Source organism: Triticum urartu, chromosome 3A (genome assembly GCF_056163025.1).
Source record: "Triticum urartu cultivar PI428250 chromosome 3A, HENAU_Tu73, whole genome shotgun sequence".
NCBI classification, from domain to species: domain Eukaryota; kingdom Viridiplantae; phylum Streptophyta; class Magnoliopsida; order Poales; family Poaceae; genus Triticum; species Triticum urartu.
In genome coordinates, this window is record NC_141875.1 from 120,541,746 (window position 1) to 120,555,620 (window position 13,875).

Consider the following 13,875-nt stretch of genomic DNA (forward strand, 5'->3'; position numbering starts at 1 on the left):
GCAGATAAGTCAAACAAGGAAGGAGCAGGCAAAGTAACAGTCTCAGGGTGTTTTCTTATCAAATATCAGCTTGTACTTAAGCATATTTTCCTTATTCTTAACGATAAAATCATGTGCTACCATACTCTTATAGTGTAGAAAAACAGGAGGCAGCAATTTTTCTTCTTTCTCATAATGCCTAATAGGTATGTTAAAATATGCAGCGAGGCGCGAGGTGAAGATACCTCCCAAGATGGGGCCCTTCGTACGGTTAAGATTTAACCGCTTTGCAACAATAGCGCCCAGACTAAATGTGTCATCACGGAACAAGGCATGGCACAAAAGAACAATATTAGGGGCACTAAGGTTGCTGTGACTCCCCCGATTTAATCGTACACTAATCATACACACAAACGTGTACGATCAAGATCAGGGACTCACGGGGAGATATCACAACACAACTCTACAAATAAAATAAGTCATACAAGCATCATATTACAAGCCAGGGGCCTCGAGGGCTCGAATACAAGAGCTCGATCATAGACGAGTCAGCGGAAGCAACAATATCTGAATACAGACATAAGTTAAACAAGTTGTCATAAGATGGCTAGCACAAACTGGGATACAGATCGAAAGAGGCGCAGGCCTCCTGCCTGGGATCCTCCTAAACTACTCCTGGTCGTCGTCAGCGGGCATCACGTAGTAGTAGGCACCTCCGGTGTAGTAGGGGTCGTTGTCGACGGTGGCGTCTGGCTCCTGGGCTCCAACATCTGGTTGCGACAACCAGGTAGAAGGGATAGAGGGAAAGAAGGAGAAAGCAACCGTGAGTACTCATCCAAAGTACTCGCAAGCAAGAAGCTACACTACATATGCATGGGTAAATGTGTAAAGGGCCATATCGATGGACTGAACTGCAGAAAGCAAGATAAGAGGGGGATAGCTAATCCTTTCGAAGACTACGCTTCTGGCAGCCTCCGTCTTGCAGCATGTAGAAGGGAGTAGACTGAAGACCTCCAAGTAGCATCGCATAGCATAACCCTAACCGATGATCCTCCCCTCGTCGCCCTGTGAGAGAGCGACCACCGGTTGTATCTGGCACTTGGAAGGGTGTGTTTTATTAAGTATCCGGTTCTAGTTGTCATAAGGTCAAGGTACAACTCCAAGTCGTCCTGTTACCGAAGATCACGGCTATTCGAATAGATTAACTTCCCTGCAGGGGTGCACCACATACCCCAACACGCTCGATCCCATTTGGCCGGACACACTTTCCTGGGTCATGCCCGGCCTCGGAAGATCAACACGTCGCAGCCCCACCTAGGCACAACAGAGAGGTCAGCACGCCGGTCTAAACCTAAGCGCACAGGGGTCTGGGCCCATCGCCCTTAGCACACCTGCATGTTGCGTACGCGGCCGGAAGCAGAACTAGCCCCCTTAATACAAGAGCAGGCTTACGTTCCAATCCGGCGCGCGCCACTCAGTCGCTGACGTCACGAAGGCTTCGGCTGATACCACGACGCCGGGATACCCATAACTACTCCCGCGTAGATGGTTAGTGCGTATAGACCAAATGGCCAAACTCAGATCAAATACCCAGATCTCGTTAAGCGTGTTAGGTATCCGCGAATGTCGACCAGGGCCAGGCCCACCTCTCTCCTAGGTGGTCGGAACCTGCCCTGTCGCTCCGCCTCAAAGATCCACTCGCGGGTGCTCCTCAAGCCGACCCGTCTTTAGTCAACACATGTATCATGTATAAAGTATGTAGTATATACCCGTGATCAACTCCCGAGTGATCACGGCCCGATAGTATAGCATGGCAGACGGACAAGGATGTAGGGCCACTGATGATAAACTAGCATCCTATACTAAGCATTAGGATTGTAGGTAAAGGTAACAACAGTAGTAGCAAGGACAGGCTATGCATCAGTATAGGATTAACGGGAAGTAGTAACATGCTACACTACTCTAATGCAAGCAGTATAGAGAAGAGTAGGCGATATCTGGTGATCAAAGGGGGGGCTTGCCTGGTTGCTCTGACAAGAGAGAAGGGTCGTCAACTCCGTAGTCGTACTGGGTAGCAGCGGCGTCGGTCCCGGTGTCTAGCGAGAGAAGAGGGGGGAGAAACAATAAATATTTAAGCAAGCATATGCATAGTGATGCATGACATGACAAGTAGCGGTGCTAGGGGTGCCCTATCGCGGTATGAGGTGATACCGGTGAAGGGGGGAAACATCCGGGAAAGTATCCCCGGTGTTTCGCGTTTTCGGACAGATGAAACAGAGGGGGAAAGTTGCGCGTTCGCTATGCTAGGGATGCGTGGCGGATAAACGGGCTGCGTATTCAAATTCGCCTCGTCGTTCTGAGCAGCTTTCATGTTGAAAATATTTTAATCCGAGTTACGGATTAAAAGATATGATTTTCTAAAGATTTTATTAATTTCTGGAATTTAATTAATTAATTATTTAATTCGAAAAATGAATTTATGACATCAGCATGATGTCATGCTGACGTCAGCAGTCAACAGGGTTGACTTGGTCAACCTGACAAGTGGGTCCCACCTGTTAGGGATTGTTTAGCTAATTAACAGTAGTTAATTAGGGTAACTATTTATTAGGTTAATTATTCTTAATTAGTTAATCTAAACATGATTAATTAAGTTAATTATTTAGCTAATTAATTAATTATTTATTATATATTTTCTTTTATTTATTTATTTTTTTAATTCTTTTTTTTTTCTAAAAACGTTATGGGGCGGGGCCCCCTAGTCAGTGGCCCGGGGGGGGGGGGGGGGGCTAGCGGGTGTTGGGTACGGGGTGCGGGCACGCGCCCGAGTCCACCCGGGATGGGGGGCGACAGGCGGCTGTGCGGGCTCTCGCCCGCAGGGAGCGGCGGAACGAGGACAGAGGCCAGGGTGGCCGCGGTGGCCTGCCGGCGGCAGGCACGGCCGCGCGTGGAGGCCCGGCGGAGCAGCAGTAGGGGCGCCGGGGCGCGACGGCGGGTGCGCGTGTAGCCCGCCCAAGCGGCAAGGGAGAGCTGGGCGCGGGCGCCGGCGGCCAGGGACAGAGAGGAGGGGAGGGGCGGCTCACAGGGGCACGCCCGGCGGCACGAGCGCGTGCTCGCGCGGCGGGGCAGGGCGAGGCCAGGAGGGCGCGGGACGCGGTGGTGGCCGGGGCGCGTGGCCGAGGCTCGGCCTGGCCGAACGTAGCACGGCGAGGCGAGCGCCGGCGAGAGGGGGACGGGGAGGAGGAGGACCGAGGTCCTCACCGAGGGAGCGTAGGGCATGGGGCAGCGGGCTCGGGGGAGGTTGGGGAGGACCGGCGAGGAAGGGGTCAAGGTGGCGGCAGTCCGGCGACGATGGGGAGGCAGCTCCGGCGGGGGGGGGGGGGGGGGGCGAAGCTCCAGGCAGCGACGGGGTTCGGCGGTGGTCTCCTCCCGATCCAGATCGGGGGAGAGGGGGGGATATTTCGGGGGTGAGTGGGGGCTGTCGGTGGGGAGTGGGGGGGGGGGGAGGAGTGGATAAGGGAGAGGAGTGGGGGCCGACCTGGGCCGGCCTGGTTGGCCCGATGGCCAGCTGGGCCGCGGTCCAGCAGGGGAGGCTTCTCCCCCCTTTTGTTTTTTTGTTTTGTTTTCTGTTTTTGTAGTTTCCTTTTCTTTTTTTATTTATTTTCTTTTCTGTTTTAAATCATTTTAAATTATCTAGGCATTTTATAAAAATGTGTTTGCTTTATTATAATTATCCAGGCATTGAACTACACACCCCGAACATTTTAGTTTAATATTTTGAAAACTTTGTCGTTTAACTTTAATTTGAATTTAAATTTGAAACGTTTTTGAATCAACCCGAGATTAATTACAGTGACAGAGGTGACGTGTCACCATTAACGTGAGATCACTGTAGCATGATTATCCGGGCGTTACAAATCTCCTCCACTACAAGAAATCTCGTCCCGAGATTTAGGAGGTAGAAGGAAACAGTGTAGGGTATTCATCGCGAAGATGATCCTCGCGTTCCCAGGTGGCTTCGTCTTCAGAGTGATTCGACCACTGGACCTTGAGGAACTTGATTGCCTTCTGACGGGTGCGGCGTTCAGTTTGTTCGAGAATGCGGACCGGATGCTCTTTATAGGAGAGGTCCTGTTGCAATTCGAGCACTTCATGATCCACCGCTCGGATTGGATCCTTGAAGCAACAGCGGAGTTGTGACACATGGAACACATCGTGAACCTGAGAAAGGTTCGGCGGAAGCTCCAGTTGATATGCCACTTTTCCACGCCTTTCGAGAATAGTGAAGGGACCGATATAGCGAGGAGCTAGCTTGCCCTTGATACCGAAGCGGTGAGCACCCTTCATTGGGGTAACTCGAAGATAAGCCTTTTCGCTAGGTTGATAGACCATGTCTTGGTGATGACGGTCATACTGACTTTTCTGACGTGACTGAGCAGTCTTGAGATTCTCGCGAATAATGCGAACTTGTTCTTCGGCCTGTTGGATAATATCCGGACCGAAGAGTGGACGTTCCCCAGTTTCTGACCAGTTCAGAGGGGTCCGACACTTTCGTCCATATAGCACTTCGAAGGGGGACATCTTCAGACTAGCTTGATAGCTATTATTATAAGAGAACTCGGCATATGGAAGAGATTCCTCCCATTTCTTGCCGAATGAGATTACACAAGCTCGAAGCATGTCTTCGAGAACTTGGTTGACACGTTCAACTTGTCCTTGCGACTGAGGATGGAACGCAGTACTGAACGACAGATGAGTCCCCATAGCTTCTTGGAAACTCGCCCAAAACCTTGAAGTGAATAAGCTGCCACGGTCTGAACTGATAACCAGTGGGATACCGTGAAATGAAACAATTCTAGCCATGTAGAGAGTAGCAAGCTGACTAGCAGTGATTGTCTCTTTGACCGCCAGGAAATGGGCAACTTTGGAAAGCCGGTCAATGACGACAAGAATAGCATCATTACCTTTCTGCGATTTGGGAAATCCAGTGACGAAGTCCATTTCAACATGGTCCCATTTCCATTCAGGAATAGAGATAGGTTGCAGAGTTCCAGCAGGCCTTTGATGCTCTGCTTTGATTCGGCGACAAACGTCACACTCAGCAACATAACGAGCAATGTCCTGCTTCATATTAGACCACCAGAATCTTTGACGAATATCCTGGTACATCTTTGTACTACCAGGATGGATGGACAGAGGCGTATCATGGGCTTCTTGCATAACCCTTTTAGTCTTATCCAGGTTTTTCTTCGAACATGGTACCACTAGGCGGCCTTTGAAATACAAGGCGCCATCGTCGGCGATCGTGAAGAATGAGGGCTTTCCTCTTTTGAGGTCGCGCTTAATCTTGAGGACTTCATCGTCACATTTCTGTATCCATTTGATGGTGTCCACAAGATCTGGTTTCGCAACCAGGGTATTGAGAGAACCCTTGGAAACAACATGGAGGTTCCGTTTGGGAAAACCTTCGGGAGGGGGAGCGAGTGATCCCGGAGGAACAATATGGAGGTTCAGCCCTCTAAATTCTTCGACAAGCGAGGGCTGAACTTTGTGGACCTGAAGATGGTTGCAGTAAGACTTGCGGCTCAAGGCGTCAGCCATTACATTAGCCTTGCCGGGTGTATAGGATATACCCACGTCAAAGTCTGCAACAGTCTCCATCCATCTTTGCTAGCGTAGGTTCAAATCTGGCTGAGTAAACAGATACTTCAGACTTTGATGGTCGGTGAAGATCTCGCAACGATTACCGAGAAGGTAATGTCGCCACTGCTTCAGTGCATGAATGACAGCAGCAAGCTCGAGATCGTGAACTGGGTAGTTTTCTTCATGAGGGCACAGTTGACGAGAGGCATAAGCAATCACTCTGCGCTCCTGCATTAGGACACAGCCTAATCCTTGACGGGAAGCGTCGCAGTAAATGACGAAGTCCTTCTTAGTATCAGGTGGAGCAAGTACGGGGGCAGAAGTCAACTTGTCTTTGAGCGCCTGGAAACTTTCCTGACACTTGTCTGTCCAGTCAAACTTGACACCCTTATGCAACAGATTAGTCAGGGGCCTGGCAATCTTGGAGAAGTTCTCGACGAATCGACGGCAATAGCTGGCGAGACCGAGGAAACTTCGGACTTGCTTCACATTCTTCGGAGGAGTCCAATCGAGAATAGCCTGAACTCGTTCAGGGTTGACGGCAATACCATTCTTGGAGATGACATGCCCAAGATAGGTTACTTCGGGGAGCCAGAATTCACACTTGGAATACTTAGCATACAGTTGATGCTCTCGAAGTTTTTCCAGCACAAGACGAAGATGTTCAGCATGTTCCTCCTTGTTCTTGGAAAATACAAGGATATCGTCCAAATAAACCACGACGAACTTGTCGAGGTAATCCATGAATATATAATTCATCAGACGAGAGAAGGTGGCTGGAGCATTCGTTAAACCGAATGACATGACGGTGTACTCGTATGATCCATACCGAGTCACGAAGGCAGTTTTTGGGATGTCCTCTTCACGAACACGGATCTGGTGGTAACCCAACCTCAAGTCGAGTTTGGAGAACACTGATGAGCCAGCCAGTTGATCATAAAGATCATTGATCCGAGGAAGAGGATATTTATTCTGAATGGTAGCTTGGTTTATAGGACGGTAGTCTTGGACTAATCGGTTTGTCCCATCCTTTTTCTTAACAAAGAGAGAAGGTGCTCCCCAAGGAGAGCAACTAGGACGAATGAAACCTTTGACAAGAGATTTGTCGATTTCCTCCTTAAGCTCAATGAGTTCATGCGGCGGCATCTTATAGGGTCGTTTGGCTATAGGGGTGGTGCCGGGTTTCAAGTCGATGATGAATTCGACAGCTCTAGCAGGGGGAATCCCTGGAAGTTCTTCTGGGAAGACATCTTGGAATTCACGAACGACGGGAATGTTTTCAATGCCCTCGAGTGGTGCAGCGTTCAACGCATTCAAGGCATAAAGACGTGCCTCGGCGTTCTGAACTAGATGAGCTTGGTGTGACGCCCGGATAATTAAGCTACAGTAACCCTCTGCTAAGGATGCCACGTCCCCTCGGTTACTGTTGATAAACTCGAGTTAGTTCAAAAACGATTCAAATTCAAATTTAAAATATAGGCAAACAGTAAAAGTTTCCAAACATTAAAACTAAAATGCTCTAGACGTGCCAAATAATGCATAGGTAATTATGGTTAAGAAACCCCATTTTTATAAAATGTTTAAATACCCTTAGGTGAATAAAACAGTAGCAAAAACCAATATACAAATGCTTTTATAATTAACAAAATACTAAACTAAATAGCTTTGGGGTAAAACCTTTTTGTTGTAGGGGATTTTAATGTATTACTAAATTAGGGATTATTTTAATATTAGTTAAAAACTAAATGAAAAAGAAACTAGAAATAAAACAGAAAAGGGAAAAACTAAACTAACAAAAAAAAAAGAGAAAGCCCCCCCCCCCCGCTGGGCCAAGTGGCCCAGCTGGCCTCAGCCGCCCGAACGGGCCGCCCCCCCCCCCCCAGGCCCAGCCGGCCACTCCCTCCACTTATCCCCCCCCACCCCCAGCGGAACCTAGCCGCCACCCACTCGCCCCCCACTCGCTCTTCCCCCTCCTCTCTCCCGATCTGGATCGGGATCCAGAGGAGCCGACGGAGCTCGCCGCCCCCCCCCCCCATGCCAGGACGCCGCCACCTCGCCGCCCTCCTCCGCTCCGTCACGCGTCCCCGTCCCCTCCCCACGACGCGCCCCCCTTCCCCCGATCCAGATCGGATCGGGGCTCGCGGCGCCAACCGCCGCCTCGCGGCCGAACGTCGCCGCCGCCGAAGCTCCTCCCCGGAGCGCTCCCTCGTTGGTCTGCCTCGTCTACGTCGACGCCATCGTCTCCGACCACCACCCCGACCCCCGTTGCCACGAACCCTGCTCCCCGCCGTGAGACCCCCTCCTCTCCTTGCTACCTCGCTCGGCGCGCCTCTCTCCGTCGCCACGCGCACGTCTGCCCGAGCCCTGCCTGCGATCACCCCGCGCTGGTCGTGCCCAGCTCACGCGCGCCCGCCCCCGCGGCCACTCGCGCCGCCCGGTGCTCGTGCTTGCGGTGAGCACGCGCACACCTGTCGTCGCCCGCACCTCACCTCACCATGGTCGTGCCCGCGCCCCGCGCGTGCCCAGGCGCGGGTGCTCGTCGCCCCGTGCGGCGCTGCTCCTCGCCCCACGCTGCAGCTCCGCGCCAGCCAGCGCTTCGTCGCCCGCACTGGCCATCCGCCTCGCTCAAAGCTGGCGATGCTCCGGTCGTCCTCGGCGCCGGCCGTCGTCACCATCACATGCACGATGCCGGACCGCACCCGTAGGTCCAAACCACAGGCCCAGAGACCCCCCCTTACCGCGTTTCCGGCCATCTCCGGCGAAGTGCCGCCGCGGGAGAGGCTTGCCGGAGCTCTCTCCGGCACCTACCTACGTGGCACCGCCCGCGGCCACCCGCTGGGTTGCTGACCGGTGGCCCCAATGGCCCCGCTAGCGCCCCTGTGCTCGCACGCCCGTAGCACGCCCGACCCGCTAGGCCCCCAGGGGCCTATGACAAGGGGGCCCCGCCCCAGAACGATTAAAAAAAAGAACTTAAAAATAAATAAATAAATAAGTAAATAAAAATGTTAATTAATTAATTGACTTAATTAGCTTAATCAATCCTGTTTAATTAAACTAATTAAACATTAGGTACCTAATTAACTAATTAAACTGATTAATAGATTAATTAGGTTATTGTACCTATGACATACGGGACCCACCTGCAGGGTTGACCTGGTCAACCTTTGGTCCTACTGACATCATGCTGATGTCATGCTGGCATCATAAATGCAATTTCTAAATTAATTTAATTATGCTAATTTCTAGAAAATGATTTAAAATCTTTAAAAATTAATATAAAATAATCCGTAGCTCGGATGGAAAAACTTTGTACATGAAAGTTGCTCAGAACGACGAGACGAATTTGAATACGCAGCCCGTTTATCCGCCACGCATCCCTAACCTATTGAACACGCAACTTTCCCCCTCTGTTTCATCTGTCCGAAAACGCGAAACACCGCGGGTACTTTCCTGGATGTTTCCCCCCTTCACCGGTATCACCTCATACCGCGATAGGGCACCCCTAGCACCGATACTTGTCATGTCATGCATCGCTATGCATCTGTTTGCTTAAATATTTATTGTTTCTCCCCCCTCTTCTCTCGCTAGACACCGGGACCGACGCCGCTGCTACCCAGTACGACTACGGAGTTGACGATCCCTCTCTCTTGTCTGAGCAACCAGGCAAGCCCCCCCTTTGATCACCAGATATCGCCTACTCTTCTCTATACTGCTTGCATTAGAGTAGTGTAGCATGTTACTGCTTCCCGTTAATCCTATACTGATGCATAGCCTGTCCTTGCTACTACTGTTGTTACCTTACCTGCAATCCTAATGCTTAGTATAGGATGCTAGTTTTTCATCAGTGGCCCTACATCCTTGTCCGTCTGCCATGCTATACTATCGGGCCGTGATCACTCGGGAGTTGATCACGGGTATATACTATATACTTTATACATGATACATGTGGTGACTAAAGACGGGTCGGCTTGAGGAGCACCCGCGAGTGGATCTTTGAGGCGGAGCGACAGGGCAGGTTCCGACCACCTAGGAGAGAGGTGGGCCTGGCCCTGGTCGACGTTCGCGGATACCTAACACGCTTAACGAGATCTGGGTATTTGATCTGAGTTTGGCCATTTGGTCTATACGCACTAACCATCTACGCGGGAGTAGTTATGGGTATCCCGGCGTCGTGGTATCAGCCGAAGCCTTCGTGACGTCAGCGACTGAGTGGCGCGCGCCGGATTGGAACGTAAGCCTGCTCTTGTATTAAGGGGGCTAGTTCTGCTTCTGGCCGCGTACGCAACGTGCAGGTGTGCTAAGGGCGATGGGCCCAGACCCCTGTGCGCTTAGGTTTAGACCGGCGTGCTGACCTCTCTGTTGTGCCTAGGTGGGGCTGCGACGTGTTGATCTTCCGAGGCCGGGCATGACCCAGGAAAGTGTGTCCGGCCAAATGGGATCGAGCGTGTTGGGGTATGTGGTGCACCCCTGCAGGGAAGTTAATCTATTCGAATAGCCGTGATCTTCGGTAACAGGACGACTTGGGGTTGTACCTTGACCTTATGATAACTAGAACCAGATACTTAATAAAACACACCCTTCCAAGTGCCAGATACAACCGGTGATCGCTCTCTCACAGGGCGACGAGGGGAGGATCATCGGTTAGGATTATGCTATGCGATGCTACTTGGAGGACTTCAGTCTACTCTCTTCTACATGTTGCAAGACGGAGGCTGCCAGAAGCGTAGTCTTCGAAAGGACTAGCTATCCCCCTTTTATTCCGGCTTTCTGCAGTCCAGTCCACATATAATAGCCTTATTCCAGTTGATACCAATGCATACATTTGTAGTGTAGCTCCTTGCTTGCGAGTACTTTGGATGAGTACTCACGGTTGCTTTCTCCCTCTTTTCCCCCTATCCCTTCTACCTGGTTGTCGCAACCAGATGTTGGAGCCCAGGAGCCAGACGCCACCTTCGATGACGTCTCCTACTACACCGGAGGTGCCTACTACTACGTGCTGCCCGCTGACGACGACCAGGAGTAGTTAGGAGGATCCCAGGCAGGAGGCCTGCGCCTCTTTCGATCTGTATCCCAGTTTGTGCTAGCCTTCTTAAGGCAAACTTGTCTAACTTATGTCTGTACTCAGATATTGTCGCTTCCGCTGACTCGTCTAGGATCGAGCTCTTGTATTCGAGCCCTCGAGGCCCCTGGCTTGTAATATGATGCTTGTATGACTTATTTTATTTGTAGAGTTGTGTTGTGATATCTTCCCGTGAGTCCCTGATCTTGATCGTACACGTTTGCGTGTATGATTAGTGTACGGTCAAATCGGGGGCGTCACAAGTTGGTATCAGAGCCGACTGTCTGTAGGAATCCCCCTTCCACACTCCTTGGCCGAAGTTGAGTCTAGACATTACTAAAACTTTTACTAACATGGCTGTGTGCCTTACGGGCCCACGTCGCCATCTGGGTGGTATTAGGATCTTTTACTCCTCGATCCTTACTCTGGGACTCTGAACTCTCTTCTATTCGGGTTAAATGAATTTTGATAAATCTAACATTAGGATCTCGTTATCACTTTCTTCCGGAGAGCCCTTCATTACAGATGATCGACTACCTCAACAGAAGATTCTGATAATACTCTCCGATGTTCTCCCGAAACTTTGTGCCATTGCTTTTGCAATTCCCTACCACCGAAAAATCCGTATGGATAAATACTTACACCTGTCGTTCTTACTTTTATTCCCAGTTAGTATTATTATTACAAGATACCCCGAAATACTCGTCGTTGTTTCGATAATCCTTTGAGCTTACCGCCTTGCTGTTCTTTGTCACCTGAATACCCCTACGGATAATTCTCGCACTTATCGAGTATCCGCTCATCCCCCAGTTGTTCATGTGTTTCACAATGGTCATCGAAATACCATTCGGTCTTCCGAAAATCCTCAGGAGCCTTTTGCTCTTGAAATTCTTGCTTACTTGCATTATGGTTAATCCCATAAGTATAGTAATCTTATGGGCAGCCTTTGTCACTATCATTTTAAGTCCGTTGATTCTATATGTGTGTGAATGCACGCAATCATCAGTTTTGATCCTTATAAATTATCTTCCGGCTCAGACGTCTTTCGAACATGAGCTGGTTCTTGGCCAATCAGATTGCCATCGATCTTACCCCTAAGTCTAGTTGACTTATCCATCCTTGATCAGAGCTTTTGCTCCTGATCCCTTGATTTGAAAATCATAATTACTTTGCTATTTAGATGTTGAATTATTCAAATGTTCTATAAATCGATGCATTTGCATTCTTCCTCCTCTGATTGGGTATTGATACTCACATCAGCTCCCTTGTGGATCGCCATATCCACTGTTGGATTATTATCCGACAGCGTCCTTCATATTCAATAACCTTGTGAGCCTTCCCACGGATACATAATGCCTTTGGTAAATGGTATCATCTACTTTCTCAACCTTGCTCTACTTTCAAGCTTGTGATATTTACTCTTGAAACTTGTGGTATATGTTTCTAAGAAGCCCCTATGGGTTGAACATATGCCTTCTCTAAACTGTGTGAACTCGAAAGCTTTCACGAGTCATACACCTCTGGTATTTTGCCAGATAAAATTTCAAACACTACAACTTCTTCGAAAGTGAGAAGTGAATGAAAGGTTATGCATTGGAGAAGTGGGAGTCGACCATGAGCCTTGCGTTCATGCCCATGGGCCCGATGTGGAACTTTTCTTTGAAGCTTCTTGTAAATGATAATAATCCCCTTGTTATAAGTTCGTCCTGTAACTATATTTGTTCCTTTACAATCATGGATCCGACCATATTTTCTCCTTAATACCATCTCTCGGACAAGTTAAAGTACTTGTCTTGTGCAGATCATTGCACTTGACCTACCTTTACTTTGATCTACCATCGTGTATTACACTCTGGTATCTCAAGAATATCATAGAACTGCATAACTTCTTATGGGTTCTTCATCAACTATTATTTCTCACCGATTCCAATTTTCCTGGGTTCTGGGTTGTCGTCAACCGAGGACACCAATAAGTGGATCGATTCCGCACTCTGATTCAATAACTCTTAAGTAATTGTTGTTGCTTATGAGTTAATAATCATTTAAGTCATTCCTAGCCTGATCGGTTATATCATCATTGTGCTAAATTTTAACTGTGCTACCTGATCCTTCTTCATGGAGCACAATTCTCGATGATGAGCTAAGCTTACGTCGATTTTCCTCATCATATCATTTCGGATTGAACCGCAAGCTTGATTTTGAGTTTGTGTCGCAACCATGGTTCCAATAACCTTCCGCTTATCATTCGTTTGACTAGATGTCATCACCGATTGATTACATCTTCATGTAATCTCTCGGCAAATGTGTCGTGATCATCATCAACATTCCGAGATCTTCCAATATATCAATTGAGTTCATGATGAAGAAATACCATCCTTGCCCTCGATGATTTGTGTTACCATCGACCACTTTATTGACTTCCCTCCAACACAAACTTGTTCGTGTTTTGTGTTATACCTTGATTTCCTTGCTATCCAGCATTTGTTCTTCTTCACCTTGGAGTATTACCATCTTTAATGTCAAGAAATTCATGAGAATTTCACCACCTCTTAAGGATTCCTGATACAGGTAATACTTCTCACCATCACCTTTCTTTCTTGGTCTCTGTATTGTTTCTAACCGGAATACCGACTAATGGTCTGTGTTGTGCAAATTCTAAACTTCTAGCAACCCTATTGCTTTGAAGTTATTGGTCTACAGTTTCATTCTAAGTCTATTGCTTATTGAATCATCATTCGAACATTGATCGTGCTACCTAGTCCAGATTCCTGGGTGCACCCTTCTATCATTGTTCAGTTGTGTATGTTTCCCTAGAGCATACATCATTATATCATTTGAATTAACTAGTGTCATCTTCTTGTTCACATTATTGTTGAAAGCCATCCATTTGAAATTCTCGATGAATTGTCGCTGAGCCCATCAGCCACCTTCTCATCCCCTCCTTGGTTTAATGATGAACTATTATTCCAGGAACCCTCTCCCATGGTTCATTTCCCGAGAATCTTGCAATGTCATTTCGACTATTTGTGTTGCACCTTTTCTTCTCGGACATCCTGAGTCTGAGGTATCCTGACACCAATTAGACCTGCACCTCGGTCAGATATGATGGTTGGAACATATTTCCAAGAGTTATAACATTGGTCTTTAACCCGGTAAAGTGAGTCGTGCCTAGCACACCTGGTCGGAGGCCCTAT